Below are 14,100 nucleotides of genomic sequence, written 5' to 3'. Positions count from 1 at the left end.
GCAACAGGAGAGGCTTTGTTAAACTTGAAAGTGTTCAGAAAAGTGTGACAAGGACACTGCCAGAGTTGGAGGGTTTGATGTATAGGGAGAGACTGAATGGGCTGGGGCCATTCCCTGGAGTGTTGGAGACTGGGGAGGTGACCTTATACAGGTTTATAAAATCATGAGGGGCTTGGATAGGGTAAATAGACAAGGTGTTCTCCCAAGTAAGGAAGTCCAACACTAGACAGCATAGGTTTAAGATGAGAGGGGAAAGATTTAAAAGGGACCAAAGAAGGAACTTTTTCATGCAGGGGTGGTGTGTGTATGGAATGAGCTGCAGAGGAAATGGTGGAGGCTGGTACAATTATAACATTTAAGAGGCATCTGGATAGGTGCATGGATAGAAAGTGTTCCAAACTAGACTTAATTATGCTGTTCCAAATATACACAACAGTCCCAACAAGAAAACTCCCTTTAAAAACCAGTATAAATAGGACACATGCTAACAGGTTGAAGTTGAAAGGCAGAAAGAGAGAGAGAGTTTTTACACAGCTCCCTATTAAACACCTCACCACTTCAAGACTGAAACTAAACTGCTCAGCTCAGCTAGAGAGCTGACCACTGCCTTTTCTCTATACAGGTTACTTTTAAAACAGGACTGCTTTGGCCTGAGGTTTCATCTGTTTACATATTTAAAAAAAGGCCTCTCAAAATCTTTTTCATCTCTATACCAAACCAGACTGATTGGAACCTGGCTTGGTTTATTATCCCTCTGAACAAAATCAAGGACAGAGTCTCCTTGAGCCAAGGAACAGCTTTAAGATTAAAAAAGGGACTAGCTTAGTGACACCTCTCCCTTTAAAAAAACTATCAATTCCAAAAGGTGGCCGCGGTGCACCCACCACTGAATGCTTCCGTATCTTAATCGAGTCCCAATAACACATCAGCAATCATGTTTTCACGACCTGCCACCTGCACAATTATCAAGTTGAATGGCTGCAACAACACGCTTCATCTGAACAGGCTGGCGTTTTTGTCCTTAAATGTTTATACAAATGTCAATGGGTGTGATCAGTGTATATGATTGTCTCAGATGTATTGCTAGTAATATAAACACTGAAATGTTGCAATGCCATCACCAAGCTTAAAGTCTCTTTCTTCAGCATTGAATATTTCTGTTGGTGAACACTCAACTTCCTGGAAAATTACCCAATGGGTCTTTCTATCCCCTCGTCATCCTCCTGCAGGAAGCACCACACTGACATCCACATCACTGACATCGAAAGCCACCTTGAAAGGCTTCGTGTAATCTGGTGTGGCTTATACTGGGGCAGTGGTTAAGACAGTTTTTAGACTGTCAAATGTCAAATGTCCACTGTCCGCTGAAACTTCTTGCCCTTTTTTAACAATTCGGTGAGTGGACCAGCCACACTGCTAAAGTTCAGCACAAACTTTCAGTAAAATCCACTCAACTCCAGGAACTGTCGTGCTGCTTTTTTCATGACGGTGTGGGAAATACCCCAATTACTTTTGTTTTTGCATGCTGTGGGGCCACTTGTCCATGTCCAATAACATGGCACAGAAAGGTTCCTTCGGCTTTGGCAAATTCACTTTTAGCTCGATTTACCACCAAGCCTGCCTTCCGAAGTCAATTGAACAAGTCCAATAAATGCTGTAAATGTTCCTTCCGTGAGTGACCAAGAATCACCAGGTAATCAATATACACTACACAGTTGGGAAATCCAGCAATGACCTTATTAGTCAGTCTCTGAAATGTGGTTGGAGCATTTTTCATACAAAATGGCATGACTTTGAACTGATATAGTCCATTTGGCATTACGAAAGCCGAAATTGCCTTTGCTCTCTCTGACAGAGGTACTTGCCAGTTGCCCTGAGCAAGTCCCACTTAGAAATGTAAATTGTTGTCCCATTTTTTTGACACAGTCTTTCAACTGTGGATTTGGATATGCATCAATCTTTGTAACCCTGTTGTTTTTGCGATAGTCCAAACATAACCATTGGGTACCATCTGGTTTTGGCACCATGACTGTAGGTAAGCTTCAGTCACTGTAACTCACTTTGATTATGCCATCTTGGGGCATGTGCTCTATCTCCTTCTGAACCTGTGCCAACTTTAGAGGGTTATGCCTATAAGGATGTTGCTGAATTGGAACAGTATCGCCTGTATCTGCATCATGCACAATTAGGTTAGTACTTCACAGTTTATTTCCACATATCTCCCCATGTGATTGGAATAAGTCTTTCAGATCATTTTGATTTTCTTGTGGAAGGTAACTCAATAATTTATCCCAATTTTTGATAACTTCCTCATTGTCCAATCTGATTTGAGGAATGTCCAATTCAGAATCCTCTGAACTTGGTTCTTCCTTCTGTGCTGTAATCATTGACACCTTCTCCTCTTGCTTTCCTTCCCTTCTGAGCATATTCACATGACACACTCTGTGAGATTTCTTTTTGTCTAGAGTCCTTATCAAGTAATTCACCTCACTCAATTTCCTTTCAATTCGATAAAGTCCACTAAACTTTGCTTTTAAGGGGTTAACCTGAACTGGAAGTAACACAAATACCTTATCCACAATTGCAAAATTGCGAATTTGTGATTTCTTATCCACTTCCAATTTCATTGTATGCTGTGATACTTGTAATTGCTGTCTATCCAACTCTCCAGCTCTATTTAATCGTTCTCTAAAACTTAGTCCAAATGGGTTGTCTCTGAATTCTGACTTCTCCTGAATCAATTTTAACGGTCCTCTTACTTCATCCCTAAAAGTTAATTCAAATGGACTGAATTTGGTCGATTCATTCGGTACATCTCTGATGACAAAAAGTACAAACGGAACTCCCTTCTCCAAATCATCTGGATAATCCTGACCATAAGCCCTCAACATGGTCTTTCGTGTTTGATGCCATCTCTCTAGCGCTCCCTGTGATTGCGGATGGTACGCATTAGATTTGAATTGTTTTATTCCCAAATTATCCATAACCTCCTTAATAGTTTGGATGTGACATTTGATCCTTGATCTAACTGGATCTCTAGGTAGTCCTAGAGTGAGTGTGAGAGTGTGTGTGTGATTGTGTGTGTGTGAGATTGTGAGTGAGATTGTGTTGTGAGTGAGTGTGAGTGTGCCTGTGAGTGTGTGTGAGTCTGTGTGTGAGCGTGAGTGTGTGAGAGTGTGTGTGTGAGTGTGTGTGAGAGTGTGTGTGTGTGTGAGAAAGGAGAAAAAAAAAAATTGGGCAGCACAGTGGTTAGCACTGCTGCCTCACAGCGCCAGAGACCCGCGTTCAATTCCCGCCTCGGGCGACTGACTGTGTGGAGTTTGCACATTCTCCCCGTGTCTGCGTGGGTTTCCTCCGGACGCTCCGGGTTCCTCCCACAGTCCAAAAATGTGCAGGTTAGATGAATTGGCCATGCTAAATTGCCTGTAGTGTTAGGTGAAGGGGTAAATGTAAAGGGAATGGGTATGGGTGGGTTGCTATTCGGAGGGTTGGTGTGGACTTGTTGGGCCGAAGGGCCTGTTTCCACACTGTAAGTAATCTAATCTTATAATCTTCACTGAGATCTACCTTTCCCTTTCCAAGTCAGGATTTCTCTTTGCCCCAATTTCTATCCCTCATGAAATTAATTCTGGAAGCCAAACCGTGTTTTATGGACCAGCTCATAATCATCAGCCCCTTCAGCTGCTAAACTTGCTGCTTAAACTCTCTGCTCTTCCACATAAGTTTTCATTACTTCCTCACTGAGCCTACATTTAGCTTTTATCTCCAGTTTTTTAAGCTGTCTTTTCTTTTTATGTGTCAATTGTTGAAGTTAAAAAGCTCTCTCTTTTTTCTTTCTCTGCTCTCTCTCTTTTTCCCTCACTTCTGCTTCGAATCGTAACTCAAACTGTTTCATTTCTGCTGCCCTTTCCTTATCTCTCGCCTCTAACTCAAGGTGCTTCATTTGCAATTGAATTTTTGCCATCTGAAGGTTTCTCCAGGAAGTTTAAATGTTGAGCTACTGATGTAATTATCTCTCCTTTCCTCACAGAAGCAGGCAGTTCCAATTCCAGCTTCTCTGCTAATTCTTGCAACTTGGTCTTATTCAGTTTTTGCAAAACTTCTAAAGTCACCACATCCACATCCACATCCAGACAACTTTTGTCAACTGAAAGAGCTATTACTATTCCAAGCTTTGCCTATCCAACCAAACCAATACCCAAAATAAGGACATTAACACCAACAACTAACTGTCTAAAATCCTGCAAGAGCCCCCAATCAGTTATGGAGTAGGCCAGACCATTCAAAACATTCTTAAGCAAGCAACCCCAGATCATAACTTCACAATTTATTTCAGTAAGTTTACAGTGCAAATTAGCAGAGTAAGTTAGCGAGGTTGACTGCTAGATTTTAAAACATACCAAATTTATTCACAAAATTGCACAATGAAACACAAAGATAAAAGAACCCTGACAGAACTCAGTCTTTCCAAACTAGACTTAATTATGCTGTTGGAAGGAGAAAGTGAGGACTGCAGATGCTGGAGATCAGAGCTGAAAATGTGTTGCTGGAAAAGCGCAGCAGGTCAGGCAGCATCCAAGGAACAGGAGAATCGATTATGCTAGTCCAAATAAACACAACAGTCCCAATCAGAAAATTCCCTTAAAAACCAGTATAAGTGGAACACATGCTAACAGAGTGAAGTTGAAGGTAAGAAAGAGAGAGAGTTTCTACACAGCTTCCTGTTAAATACTTCACCAGTTTAAAACTGAACTAAATTGCTCAGCTCAGCTAGAGAGCTGACCACTGCCTTTTCCTTATACAGGTTACTTCTAAAACATGACCATTTTGGCCTGAAGTCTCATCTGTTTACATATAAACAAAAGACCTCTCAAAATCCTTTTCACCTCTGTACCAAACCAGACTGATCGCAGCCTGGCCTGGTTTATTACCCCCCTGAAAAAAACAAGGGCAGAGCATCTTGAGCCAAGGAACAGCATTTAGAAAAAAAAATGGGACTAGCTTTGTGACATTATGCTGTACAACTGTATGACACTATGACTCCAACTCTCCTGCTCCTTGGATGCTGCCTAACCTGCTGTGCTTTTGCAGTGCCACCCTTTTAGACAATGACTAGTTTAGCTGACAACATGGGTTAGATGGTAATGTCACATAATTTTACTTCCAGACAGCTGAAATGAAGATCTTCGAATGTTCTAGCTGCGTGGAATCAGGTGAGATGTGTTTGCATAATCTCAATTTAGTTTTGTTCCCAGTGAGTGAAACTTATAAATGTCCAGTTACATGATGACTGAAATGGGAGCTACACTTTTCCAGTCAGACAGCTCTGTGGAGCACAGTCTATTTTAAAAGTATTTTGACCTCATTCCAAGTTCAATTGAGTGCTTTTTCTCGACCAGATTTAAACTAAAAAGATCCATCAACTGGGCTTCTGTAGTCAATACAGAATTAGCGATTTATTATAAGAAGAACTTCCAATTAAATTGTGAATCAGTTACCATACGCACAGATAAAACACAGTGGGATTCCCAATGTAGCAGACACCAAGAAATTGCTGAGTTAATTGAAGATTTTGTTGGGAAATTCCCCTAAAGTCCTCCAAAATTCTCCAACTGACTCAGCACATTCAGATGGTTCTGATGAAATGAAGTAAAGTAGTGACTCAGAAAATATTAAACTTTGAGATACATAGTCTAACTTCAGAGTAGATAATTAACTTACCCTATGCTCTTCTCCCAGACTCCCAAGTACACATCCCCTGGACCCTTGCACCCTTCAAGAACCATGTTCAGTATTCACGCTCTCCCAACCCCCATTGTCCTGGGACCTGATCCCTTTCAGTCCCACTGCACTGGATCAAAACCTCTCCCCACTCTGATCAGACCCAACTGCGACCCACCCCCCCAACTGGGCCTGCCTGGACCACATCCCTCCCACCAGACCCCACCCTCCCTCCCCACATGGACAATACTGGACCCAAATCCTTGCCCAACTCCCATCAGGGCCAGAGTGACAATCTGTGCCAGATTCACTTCTCAAAAAATCCAGCACATAGACTTATAGAGATGGATATATAAATTGTTTATCATTCTAATAACCCGAAACACACACACATTCATACCTCCACACTCAAAACACAAAGGGTCAGAATAAGGATTTTGCTTCAAAGTAAAAAAGACATTTTTTTGCCAAGGTTAGTCCTTCATGAAGACAAGAGAATAAGGCATAGATGTTTTCAAGTCTCCAAATCTTCTTTTCTAGTCACTAATAATGTATTTTTGTCTCTAGGACTTTGGCAGATTTTGCTTAAAAATACCATGTTGAAAAGTTCTTTCAGTCATTTTCTCCCAGTATAACAATCATATTTTACATTGTTTCAGCTAGATGGCAGCAGATTGACCGTTTGTGGTGGATTTGGTGTTCTGCCTATCATACAAAAGAGCAATATGGTACATAGACCAATGTATGTTACAGGCAAGTATCAAACAGCATATCCTTTTGGCTGTTTACGACAAGTGAAATATTGACCATACAAATCATCCTGCACTTGCAAAACTTGCAACACATTGTGTAACATTAAACATGATCCTGCAATTTGACAATGTTTGCTGATAGTGTGATGGAACATACCAAGAATTACGCTGGCAAAAAGAATGTAAGATTATTAATCAAGCTTTCAGTGTGCTACACTTGCATCCACTGATAATCTACATATGTTAACACAGAGGGCTCTATGCTCGTCAGACAGAGAAAGGATGTGCACGCACTGAGTCTGTCTCAACAAAATCATTGAATGCTATTTGCTGATTCTTTTCTCGGACACTGCCCAGAACAATTAGAGGCAACCTGCTTGGATTAAAATTTAAACAAAGCCTAGCAGTTGAGTGTCATTCATCATGAATCAGTGCATTCCCCATGGCAACACTTCTACCATTTCCCAATCAAGCAGCACTCTCCCCTTGTGTAGGACATATGTTGGGTTTCCCCTTGTATTGGTAGTTTTGTGAAGTTAATATGAAAACCTTCGACAAAGATATGTCTTCTTCAGAAATACTCAAGTTCTGTCTTGACAAACCTGAGACCTTCAAGAACAAAAGCTACCTTTTTGAAGAGGATTAATACTAACTTAATGTGGTTGCTGTAATATTTTGAACAGGCTGAGTCAAGCTCATGAAACCATCAATAAACAAGGACCTGTCGATGTCAAAATTAACAACACTGGAAAAAGGGCCTGAACCTCAAGGTTCATTGCACCTTATTGATTCACATCTTTCTGGAGGTATTTTCTAATCAACTTGTTCAGAAATATTATCAACTTTGATGAAGTGACATTTAGACTTGAAACATTAACTTACTCTTTCTCCATGATTTCTGCCTGACCCACAGTGATCTCCAGCATTTTTTGTTTTCATTACAAATTCCAGCATCTATAGTAATGTACTCCTACTAATATCGTCAACCTTTCCAGACATTACAAAGTGGAGTGAGAGTTCTGTGAAGATCATTCAGTTTTGGAAAACAAAAAAAATGAAATTGGACACAGGAGTGCACAAGGAACCTTCTTTTGTATTAGCAGCAAAGCAGAGAGAAATAAATAAATATAAATTGCTAACACAATAATCTAAAAGTCTCTCAGCCAACTTATCCATAACCAGCGACTGAAGCTGCACTGCTTGATTCAATGAATAGAATCTTTACACAATGTGTTTCAGTATTGAAATATTTTCTCTTTCTTGCTGGATATCAGACAAAGCAGTCACAACACAACATTCACAACATACTGTGATATTAATGAGCTGTGTTTTAACCCTATAATCTAAAAGTAGTTGGTTTGTAAAGCCACCAGATTTTGCTGCGAAAGAAATACTGGTTTTCTAAATTAATTAATGCTCCCTAAAACAAATATATCTAGCTGTTGTATCCAGGGCTTGGGAAATGCCAAGATGTATCTGACATAAATTCATTTGTGTTAGGAATGCCATTTCTGGATGCATTCTGTGCCTTGTTTACCCTATAAGTCTTTAATTCCAATGTGTCATAATTGCTGTGAATTCAATATTATACTCCACAAGAAATATCCACCTGTGATAGTAGTTTCAGTTTACAACTGAAAGAAACCTTTTATAGGGCAACTTTGAGGATTAGCCCTTAGCTTAATAGTTTACTCAGCTTCATTGTTATGGTTGTATTGGAAAGATTGCTGCTAATATTCTCCTTTCTAACTCCCTAGTCATTGTCAGCTGTGTATTTAGAGATAGACTGAGTCCTGTAGATATTTTTAAAAATGTCATTTGGGATTTACTGACTTTCACTGGAGAAACTCATCATATAGTGTTTGATGAAAAATAGGTCATATATGAGCAGAATCCAGAGACATACCCAAAAGAAGAACTTATCCCACAGGGCACAGAGAAAAATAAAGTTGATGTAACAAAAATTGAAATTCAGCTAATTTATTTTCTAGCCATATAGATATTGCACATGGATGAAAAAACCGTGGGTTTAATTTGGTCTCCTTTGTGTTTGTCTAAGCCAGGCAATTCACACCTTTCTTTTTAAAAAATGCAATTACTTTGTTTTGATATTTTTTTCTTGTATTTTCTCTCATTCTTGATATCCTGTTATCACTCAAGAAACAACTCTGGTTTGAGAAACTATTCATGCAAAATGGAAACAAAACAAGTTGTGAATACTTAGCCAGCAGAATGTCAGTGGACCAAATTTCTAAGCTGTAATCACTCTCAGATTTTGTAATATTATTGTAAACAAATTGAAAGCTTTTCTGCCATTAAGCTTTAAAGAAAATGATTGAGCAATTTTCTTTGATACAGCAAGTTATAAAATATGGATTTTCAATAATGCTTAATATTTGTGATCTAAAGAAAATAATTTATTTCTGTTTTAATCTCCTTTATTTTACAGCTTGGATTTGAATAGTGGAATGTGGGATTTGATCTATGTGTCTGAAGGAGTTAAATGATTAATATGTAAATATTTCTGCAGCCAGAGTGAATTCTTTCAAGAGAAAGAAACTGTAAAAGAAAGAGAGGGAGTAATGGCAAAATACTGTGAATTCTGTAAAATTGAAACAAGCATAAAAAATACTGGAGAAACTCAACAGGTTTGACAGCATCTGTGGAGAGACAAACAGAGCTGATGTTTTGAGTTGAAAATGGTTGTTTTTCAGGGAGAGTTCCTGGTGTATAATGTTGTTACTTCACTGGAAGAGTTTACAAATGAACGAAGAAACCTGTGCAGTCCCCTTAGGCTTTCATTTCAGAAGGTACTGGATTTTCTTTGTCTATGGGAAATACTGATAAATTGAAAAAGTCCTTTTTGGTTTGGGGAGTTTTGCAGAAGCTGTGGCTGAAGCTGAATATAAGAAACAGCTGTCCCTAAAAACAAAGTTTAGCTTAGAATGGTTAGAAAATAGAGTATATCTGTGTTAGGAGCACAGTTTAAACTTACAGATCAGAAGTGTTTGGTTAAAAATCTTGAAGGGGTTATTTGAAGCTTAGAAAGTTTAAGCTCAGCTGTATGGATCTCCAGGGACAGGCTATCATATTTGACAGACCCAGAGCTGAATCAACAGTTAAGTTAATGCCCATAGATGTGATAGAGAAGGCACGTTTTTTTTAACCTGGTGTGAATACTGCAAAGGAGTGCTTTTTGGATCAAATGGATTAATATTTTATTGTGTTTATAAATCATTATACTTGCACGAGAAGTAAGTGGCTTGGTTTATTCCATGCTATCTTTATTTATTTCCCAAAGTAATCTTCTGTTTAATTGATAAAATTGAATCTGTAGTAAAGTGTGAATGAGTTTCAGTGAAAGACCACCATGTTAAAACAAAAGAACAAAATATGATCTAATAAGCCAAATTTCAGCCTGAGAATTAATTTATTAGATTAGATTCCCTACAGTGTGGAAACAGGCCTTTCGGCCCAACAAGTCCACACCGACCCTCCGAAGAGTAACCCACCTAGTCCCATTCCCCTACATTTACTCCTGACTAACGTACCTCACACTATGGGCAATTTGGCATGGCCCATTCACCTAACTTGCGCCTCTTTGGATTGTGGGAGGAAACCCACGCAGACACGGGGAGAATGTGAAAACTCCACACAGACAGTCACCCGAGGCAGGAATCGAACCCGGGTCCCTAGCACTGTGAGGTAGCAGTGCTAACCACTGAGCCACTGTGTCACCCCAAATCCAGTAATAAAATCAGCTCATACCATACCAATGTGTGTACGGATATAACATGAGATAACATGAGATCATTCAAGCAGATGATGCATTGGTATTATTTTAAGGACAATCATCTGAACAAGTTGCTATCAAATGATATGCCTGGGTAACTTAGAAGTCTATCTGTACAGTACAGTTCTTTGTTTTAATTAGACATTGGTACTGCATTGAAAGTTTGAGCATTTATGAATTAAAAATGGCCTAAGATATGTATGAAAGTACCAGATCTATGAAGGTGACCTAAACTGTAAATGTTGTATCTTATTTTACTGTGGTTCAGTCTTATATTTCAACTCAGTTTGCCAGGAATCTGAATCACTGCTGTCTGCATAGACTTCTGACTTCGATTTTGTGTAAAGGGTATTTTTGGATCATCCCACAGAATGATGCAAAGCTCAGGGATAATACCACTAATGACCAATAACAATCTGTAAAGAACTGGAGGCCAACAAGAAAGGGGGAAATGGAACAATAGGATGAGTTGTACTGGAACACATTTTTGAATTGAATTGAATTGAATTTATTGTCACATGTATGGAGACACAGTGAAAAGCTCTGTCTTGCGAACAACACAGGCATGTCAGAGTTAAGTAGCATCGATGGTAAATAAAAGGTAAACAAAAACACAAGTACAGGCAAATGTTAAGAGTTTGTGAGTCCATTCAGTATTCTAACAATATTAGGGTAGAAACTGTTGTGAAACCGGCTGTTGCGTGTGTTCAGGCTTCTGTACCTTCTCCCCGATTGTAGAGGTTGTAGAAAAGCATTGCCAGAGTGGGATGGATGTTTGAGAAAGCTGGTGGCCTTTCCTTGAAAGCGGGCCTGGTAGATGGATTCTTTAACATGGCAGATTGGCCTTTGTGATTGTCCGGGCTGAGTTCACCACTCTCTGTAACTGTCTCCGATCTTGAATGGTAAAGTTGCCATACCAGGTGGTGATACATCCAGACAGAATAATCTTGAAGGCGCACCTATAAAAGTTGGCAAGGGTATTTGCCATCATGCCAAATTTCCTCAGCTGCCTGAGGAGGAAGAGACATTATTGGGCCTTTGTAACCAGTGCATCCACATGAAAAGTCCAAGAAAGCTCGTTGTGGATGACCATTCCCAGGAGCTTGACACTCTCCACTCATTCCACCTCTGTGCTGTTAATGTATAGGGGGGGCATGAGTGACATCCCGCCAAAAGTCAATAATAAGTTCCTTGGTTTTGTTGGTATTGAGACCTAGATTGTTCTCAGTGCACCATTTTTCCAGGACTTCCACTTCCCGTCTATAGTCTGTTTCGTCATTTCTAAACAGGTAGTGGAAGTAGATTCAATTACTACTTTTCAGAGTGAATCGAATGAATATTGAAAGATGAGCAACTTGTAGGGATGGTGAAAGATGAAAGCAGTGGGTCTAATTGGATATCGCTGCCAAAGAGACAGCACTGGAACAATGGGCTAAATGGCCTCATTCTTTGTTGCATCATGCTGTGGAACTCTGAAAGCTGAGGCCAACAATTAACTTTTGGGAGGAGAAATTGGTTGGTCAAAATATCTGATAAAATGTCTAAATTCTCTTTTAAGATTATCTTTACAATGCAGCAAGAGGTGAGCATCGAAAATTAACCCACTTTGCTCAGTGACACAGTGTCTAAATTTAACTCTGTTCAATAGAATTTAGTTTTGGGCAAATTAAAATCTAGCCTGCAGCACCAACTCATAGGAATCAGGACAGGATACATCTAATGATATTACAATGTCTCACTAATTGATTTGATCACTCTTAGTAACTTCAGATGATGTGATACAATAGGAGCAATCTTGAAATCCTAGCCAACACTCACACGCAGCAAAATCCAAGGCTATAACTTGAGTTAGTTAAGTGTTCTCCAGAACATGTACTTGTATCCTTTGTACCACAGAAACTCTTGACACTAATTTCACCTTCCTGAATACGTACCTTGCCAACATACCAAACCTGACAACCAATTTTAGAGTTATAGAATCCCTACAGTGCAGAAACAGGCCATTCGGCCCATCAGGTCCACACTGACCCACCCCAAAGAGCATTCCACCCCGCTACCCTATCCCTATAATCCCACAGTCAACCCAACTAATCTTCACATCATTGGACTGTGGGAGGAAACTGGAACACCAGAGGAAACCCACGCAGACAAAGAGAGAACGTGCAAACTCCAGACAGACCATCGGCTATTTCAATACTGCAGCTTGGAATTCTATGCTAAGACCCTAAAAATACCTGTAACTCCTGCTTGAAGATTTTTGTCATTCTGCAAGTTCCCCTCCAAGTCACACACCATGCTGCCTTGGCAATATATTGCCATTTCTTCATTGCTGAGGAAATCCGTTGCATTGGTAAATCTCACATCGTATTGCCGTGCATGTGGTTATATTTGAGGTAATTGGTTCCCTTCTAACGCATTGCAAATAGTGAACTCACATAAAATAGCGTGATTAAGCTTCTGCTGAAGAAAAGCAAAACTTTGAACAATTACAACTGGAAAAATAAACTCCATTGTCCAGTGAACATGTCATTATCTTCCAGTCCTTGAGGAACTAAACTAATTGCACAGTGCACTTAGTTGCTGAAAATCTCTCATTTTTTAAAGAAAAAACTTTCATCATACTGCTCTTTTAATGACTTTTGCGTAGTCAGGGGTTTGATTAGAATTTCATCCAACTGACAGGGAGGGTGTGAAAAATTCCCTCTGCCCCTCTTATTAAGGTCTACCATTACAATTGGCATTTTCAATTTAATTTAATGAGGGGAAAAGTTAATAATGTATGACTTTGCATTATATACAGACAAACCTGTGAAAGACAAGGCATGTACAACACACACAAATCTGACAAATTAAACATTTCCTTGACTTTTGAAAGAAATTATTTAAGAAATGATTTTTGTGCGTGCACGTCTCTCAACTCTCCAATTTCTATCCTTTCCTATTCTAGTTCACAGTACTGAGCACATCTTTTTAAAAGGTCAGGAACTAAAATCCAGTCTAAGATTACAGCGCAGTGATATGACACAGCTACATTTTGGAGGTACTGACTTTTTGGATGAGTTCATTAAATTAAAACCCATCTGCTCTTTCTGCTGGGTTTAAAAGACTCCATCCCAGAAGGAAAAGCCTGTAGAAATTATGACGAGATTAATTAAGATATCTAGTTGGCGTGGACGAGTTGGACCAAAGGATCTGTTTCCAAGCTGTAGAGCTCTTTGACGTGATGACTTTATATTACAAAATGGAGCTCCAGTACACTCCGTATGTTCATTTCCAAGTATTTGATTTTTTTTTTAACCAGCCTTTCCTCTGGGACAGCACAATGTTGAAGAATTATCGCTGGTGGTCCAGACCAATTATTTACCCCTACAGTAATATTTGCTGTTTATTCCTAATTGTCATTGAATGGTGATGAGCTGACGTGTGCAATATTATTATAGAGATGGCACATTGGTTCAGGGATTAGCACTTCTGCCTCACAGCGCCAGAGATCTGGGTTCAATCCCAGCCTCAGGCCACTGCCTTTGTGGATTTTGCACATTCTCCTCATGTTAGCTTGGGTTTCCTCTGTATGCTTCAGTTGCCTTCCACAGTCTGAAGATGGATTGGCCATGCTCAAGTATCCAGGGACGCGCAGGTTTGGTGGATTAGCCATGGGAAATGCAGGGTTATGGAGGTGGGATGGTCTTTGGAGGGGCAGTGTGGACTTAATGGACTGAATGACCTGCTTCCGCATTGTAGGGATTCTATGATTCATTTGGAAGTTCCAGGATTTTGACTCAGTGACAATGAAGGAATAGTAGTATCATTCCCAGTCAGAATGGAATATGACTT

This window comes from Chiloscyllium plagiosum, chromosome 29 (genome assembly GCF_004010195.1).
Source record: "Chiloscyllium plagiosum isolate BGI_BamShark_2017 chromosome 29, ASM401019v2, whole genome shotgun sequence".
In the NCBI taxonomy this organism is placed as follows: Eukaryota; Metazoa; Chordata; class Chondrichthyes; order Orectolobiformes; family Hemiscylliidae; genus Chiloscyllium; species Chiloscyllium plagiosum.
Note: the sequence above shows the minus strand (reverse complement) of the source record.